Consider the following 5,903-nt stretch of genomic DNA (forward strand, 5'->3'; position numbering starts at 1 on the left):
TTCAAACTCAAGTATTTGGCCTCAGCCTCCACTAATTTAATTGCTAAAAATGAAAGGTTAAATAAAAAAATAACAATAAAAAGACTTAGCAAAATTTGTTCAAGGTTTACAAAATCTTAACAAATTATTTGTTTGTCAAAGATCTAGTTTTAAAAAATCTGGGCTTAGATTTAAAGTGGAAAACAAATCTATTTTCAAACAAACATTTGAAAAATCTGAAGTTTCTTCTTCCAAGATTGTTAAGCCAAAAATTTCAAGCAACCCTCAAAATTCAACAAATGAGAAACATTGCTATAAATGCATACTTAGATTCAACGATAAGCATACTTAGCTCCTCTTATCATCAACGATAAGCATACTTCACTCCTCCATCAATTTTATTAGATTCAACATGGTTACTTGATACTAGTGCTAGTCACCATATAACTCTAGATTCTACCAACTTAATTCAACGAAATGAGTATCAAGACCCTGATTAGATAATGATAGGTAATGACACAGGTAGCACTATCTCCTCTATTGGTCATTCTTATATTATTAATCTTGAACTCAGAAAAAATTCATTCTTAATAAACTGATGTTCTCTCTTAAAATTTCAAGAAACTTAATTAGTATTCATAAATTTACTTATGATCATGATTATTTCTTTGAATTTCACCCTCATGGTTACTTTGTGAAATCTTAGAAAACCAAGGACGTTCTTTTCAAAGGGAAGCTTAATAAGGGTGTTTATGAATTTGAGAATATTGCTGCAGTACATTCTAGAAAATCCGATGCTAATTCTACTTGTTCTTTTGTTAATTCGAATTTGAACTCCTTTAATTCTATACCATTAGTTTACAATTTTCATTTTCATTCATATAAGTTGTGGCATCACGTACTTGGCCATTTTTCCTCTAAGATTTTTCTAGAAGTCATGAACAAATGTAATATCCTTTCTAATGCAAAATCAATAAATTAAATCAAAATTGTGTGATTTGTAAACCCCTATCACACAGAGCTATACATTTAAGTCGTAAATCAGAGGTAGTGAGGCATTACGACATTTAAAAGCAAAATACATACATATATTTAAAGGATAATTTAACTAGAAGCCTTGAAAAAGAAGATAGGTACAAGCAAAAATTTGTGTTACACTCGAAAACGTTAAAGATAGAAAGTGTAGATTACAGAAACAGAAAAGACAATAAGAAGCAGAATGGTAATTTTGTCATATTCAAATATTTGAACACTACAAGATTTTGTTTCTTTGTGGCAGTTTTTTCTCTTATTTGTGGAGGTTTATAACCGCCACCAAATGATTTGTGGGAGTTTCTAAAACCCAAAAAATTTGAAGTGCCACGAGATCTTTTCTGGAGATTTTGTGTGTGTTTAGTGGGATTTTATATTAGACTTTTGTGACGATTTTAAATCACTTTTGTGCTAGTTTAAAACTCCCACAAATTAATTTTTTAATTTAACAAAAATTAATTATTTTGTGAGATTTTCAAACTATTTACATTCTCTCCAATTAGAAATTTATTTTTTAATATCAAAATTTAAAAATTAAATCTTTTATAACACAATTCCTCGATATAAGACATAACTCTATATATATAAAAAATTCTCAATGTCAATAGTTCCAAACATAATTACATATATTATTGTTCTACATAACTATTACTGTTTTTCTTTAAAAAGTAAAATAAAACAACCATTTCAATAAAGCACCACAAATACGTTGAGCAGAAGTCGAAGAGAACCAGTTTTCAGCTTGTTATGTGTTTGTGACTTTTTCACTTTCCTGAAATAGATAAAAGCATAGTCAAAGCTTTGAATCAAAGCCTATCAGAATTGACCAAATTATAGCTCAAAAATGTTATGATAAGGGTGAACCAATCATGAGGGTGAACGTATAAAAAGAAGTGCACCAGATGGTACAGTGAAAATGAAACAGCAAGAAAGAGAAAGAAAGAAAATGAAATGAACATTAAGTGGTTTGGTTCTAATAGAAATGGAAACTAAGAATATCTCATGCAATCTACCTGGTGAAGCTCCATTAGTTCTTGGAGACAATTACTAAGCAACACTTTCTTGATGCAAGCTTTTCCTGTTTAAGGGAAATACATTATATAAGAGCTCTAAAATACTACTAAGTAAGAAAATTAGCAATTAGTTGAAAATATATCAAGCAAATGTCAGTCAGACATACAAACCTCGCCTATGAGGATCACAAAAGAAGAAAAATTTGTGTGCAACAATACGACAATACATTTGAACAAAGGCTTCTGGCATATCACGTAATTGTGCCAAGTTGGGGATAAGACCTCATATATATGCCTCCATTTCCTGTAGAGAATAGTAAATGACATTTAAGATTAACCTAATCATCTTATATAAGAAATTGTTCAAATTCATTGCTTCTCATCTTCATGTTAAGCACATGAAGAGCACACTAAATAGAAAACCCAATAACAATAAGAATCCATACATGTGGCTGAAGGAAATCATCAGAATCCTCATCGACTTCACTTATATCTATTATTGAGTGTGTAAGTGAAACCTGAATAGCCATAACGATATGGTAGCAATCATTAGGCATCAGATAGATTCAAGGTACAAACAAACAAAAGAAAAACAAATGTTTTTGAATTCAAATCATCACCATTCAGTAAAAGATCTGATTATTTCTGTTCAGTAAACAAGGAGAATGCACCCACTGAGGAAAGTATCACAAGTTTAAGCAGATATAACCAATGAATAGGTTAGCCAGAAAATGATACCTTTAGAAACCTGTAATTTGCCAATCGCTATACTCTGACTGATTGATCCTTCTTCAGGTTTCTGCATGAAGGCACATAAATTTTCAAATAACTGTCGGGTAATTATTTTCCTGCTGTAGAAAAGTAGACACTTCAAAAATTTCAGGGTAATTTCTCCTTGACTTTTTCAAGGAAAACAATGAGTTGATTACACATACCTGTGGTTATAAGAAATTGGAGTCTATGATTTCAAATATTTAAAACATTGCATAGAAGAAGTTCAAAGCATATGTTTGGCAAGGTAAAAGAAATTTTGAAAATGTTAAAACATACATTCGTGATCAAAGTTAACAAACTCACTTTTCAAAGATATCTTCACAAGTAGATGATATAGGGCACAGGTCAAACTTTTCATCTTCATCATGGATTGGTTCAGCACCAGAGTCATCATGAGAAGCCATGGTACTTTCTTTCTGTCATAGAGAAAGGGAAATATTACCTGTTTAATAATTAACTAAAAATTAAAGGGACAAACAAATAAGCTGAAAGATTACCGTGTCAACATCCATTAGTATAACAGTAGGCATTGCAGAGCTCTTATCAAGAAGAAAATGAGTAAACTCCTCAAGAAGATCTTCATGGTCACGAAAAAGTGCAGCAACCTATGTAAATAGTCCCAATATCATTAAAATGAGTATCTAAATTCACAACCTATCAATACTTCAACAAAACAAACCGCAAAAAATAGAGAGAAATAGAGGCCAATACAAATTTGCCTGCTGGCAACACAGGGACATATACAACACAAACCTCTAAGTTAACCTATGATTCTATGATGAGATACAACATGTAAGAGCTACTCTACATACCAGGGTACGAGTATTATATATAAATTTTAAATTCAACAACAAAAAATACTATTATACTATAACAAAGTATGAAAAAGTAATGATTTCACATGCCTTCTTGTAGAAACATGGAATTGTACCAGCTTCCACGCTTTTCTTTGAAAATGTCGAGCAAAATCATCTTCGTTTCAAGCTCTAAAAAAGCGCAAGTTAGGATTACAGATTAAGTGAAACCATAGTTACAGATTGAGGAGTTGAAGCAGAGTTGCAGAAGCGAGGTTGTGATGAACCCCATTTTTAGGATTTATCTTGTACTTAATTTAGTGGATTTTGTCAACTATTCTCACACTTATTCATACAATTTGCATGGTTTTAAGATTCCTTCCTAATTTTGTGCTATGAAGAAAACATGCTTTCTAGGCCTTAAATTACTAAGTTTTAATCCTCTCTTATTACCATTCGATGCCGTGATATATTTGTTAAGTAATTTCAGAGATTATAGGGCGGGAATGGCTTAGAGGATGGAAAGGAAGCATGCAAAAGTGGAAGGAACACAAGAAAATAAAGATTTGAGAAGTTGATTCCGACGCGCACGCATGGATGACGCGTGCGCGTGAACGCGCCATACTCCAAACGATGCGTACGTGTGACTAAAGCATCTTCAAAGCAATGCGTATGCGTGGCTGACGCATACGCGTGACGAGCAGCACGTGCCCCACTAAAGAGAAATCATTGGGGGCGATTTCTGAGCTGGTTTTTAGCCTAGTTTCAAGCCTAGTTTGAGGATAATAGGCTGGGAGTGAAGGAGGATGGGGGCATGGATGGATGGATTCATTGATGGAGACACACACTTAGTTTAGATGTAGAATTCTAAAGAGAGATGCTCTCTCCTCTCTCTAGATTAGGGTTCTTAGTTTTCTTTCTTTTAGATCTATATCTCATTCTTCCTTTACTTTAATTTTCCTTTTACCTTTATTTGTTCTAGTAATTTACTTCTCTTGTTAATTCCTTTATTTTGTCATTCTAGTTTGTGGATTCTCTTGTTAATCTCAATTCTCTTTTAATGCAATTTATGATTTCATATTTTTTTATATTTGCCTTGATTTCTATTATTGATTTCTTACTTTGATTAGTTATAGCTTCCTTTAATTCTTGCAATTGATGATGTTTACTTTTATCGCCCTCTATGTGTTTGATGAAATGTTTCTTTTAGTCATGAGTTAGGTTTTTCTCCTCTTGACTTGAGTTGAGTAATTGGAGACTCTTGAAATGTCAAAGTCTCTTGTTGATTGATAATTGGAAGTTTCCAATTGACTTGAATGCCACTAAAACTAGTCTTTCCTTAGGATTTGACTAGGACTTGTGGACAAGAGCCAATTCCATCCACTTGACTTTTCTTCATAGTGAGGTTAACTAAGTGGGAGCAATGGACAATTCTTGTCACAATTGATGATGATAATGAGGATATAACTTCTAGTTCTCATCCCTTGCCAAGAGCTTTCTTAGTTGTTAGCTTATTTCTTTTGCTATTTACATTTCTTGTCCCTTATTACAAAAACCCCAAAACATTCCTTCATAGCCAATAATAAAGCACTTCATTATAATTTCTAGGGAGAACAACCCGGGATTAATACTCTTGGTTATTTTGTTGGGGTTGAACTAGTGACAACCATATTAAACTTTGATGTGAGGATTCATTGTTGGTTTAGAACTATACTTGCAACGAGAATTCTTTGAGAAATTCTAAACCGATATAAATCCTACATCAGGCTGCAGTAGGTATGAATATATATGATGATAAGATGTTGGGTTTCTTGGCGAATGGTAAAACTTCATAGGCAAAATAATCTGCAATCAAAGCAACTATCTTCATTGATGATGTGGTAGTAAGTGAGGTCAATTCATAGTGGATAGATGGAAGTGAGAGAGACATGGAGAATGGGAATAACATGGCTGGTGGGGGAGTGGGTTGTGGCAAGTTCATTGGTGAAAGAACAATAGTGTCTATGTTGAGGGAAGAAAGAGCACCAAGAACAATTTTTGAGGATTTGGGAAGTGAGGATATGATTGGGAGGATGAAGGTGACATGAAGGTTTGGGTGGAGTTGAATGAGTCGCTTGTAGAGTTCAGTAATTTGAAGCTGATGGCATAGAACAGGAACTAAAACTACAACAATTTGATGAGTTTTCTTTTGTTCCATGAAACTTGGTTAGTTTAATTTCACTTTGGTTTTTTACTTTCTAGAAATTGAGTTCAATTAAGTTTATGCATTGAAGTTAATTAAGCTAAGTTTCATATATACAAGAACAGATGA

At 32.9% G+C, this 5,903-nt stretch overlaps 1 long non-coding RNA gene across 1 annotated transcript; it reads right to left on the reverse strand.

The window, feature by feature from the left end:
- Window positions 1,698-2,489, reverse strand: LOC107612147. The gene is made up of 4 exons (XR_001613614.2): window positions 2,471-2,489; window positions 2,196-2,328; window positions 2,025-2,089; window positions 1,698-1,783 (listed from the first exon to the last, which is right to left on the reverse strand). It is a non-coding gene; the product is annotated as an uncharacterized LOC107612147 (long non-coding RNA).

Source organism: Arachis ipaensis, chromosome B08 (assembly GCF_000816755.2).
Source record: "Arachis ipaensis cultivar K30076 chromosome B08, Araip1.1, whole genome shotgun sequence".
Taxonomy (NCBI): domain Eukaryota; kingdom Viridiplantae; phylum Streptophyta; class Magnoliopsida; order Fabales; family Fabaceae; genus Arachis; species Arachis ipaensis.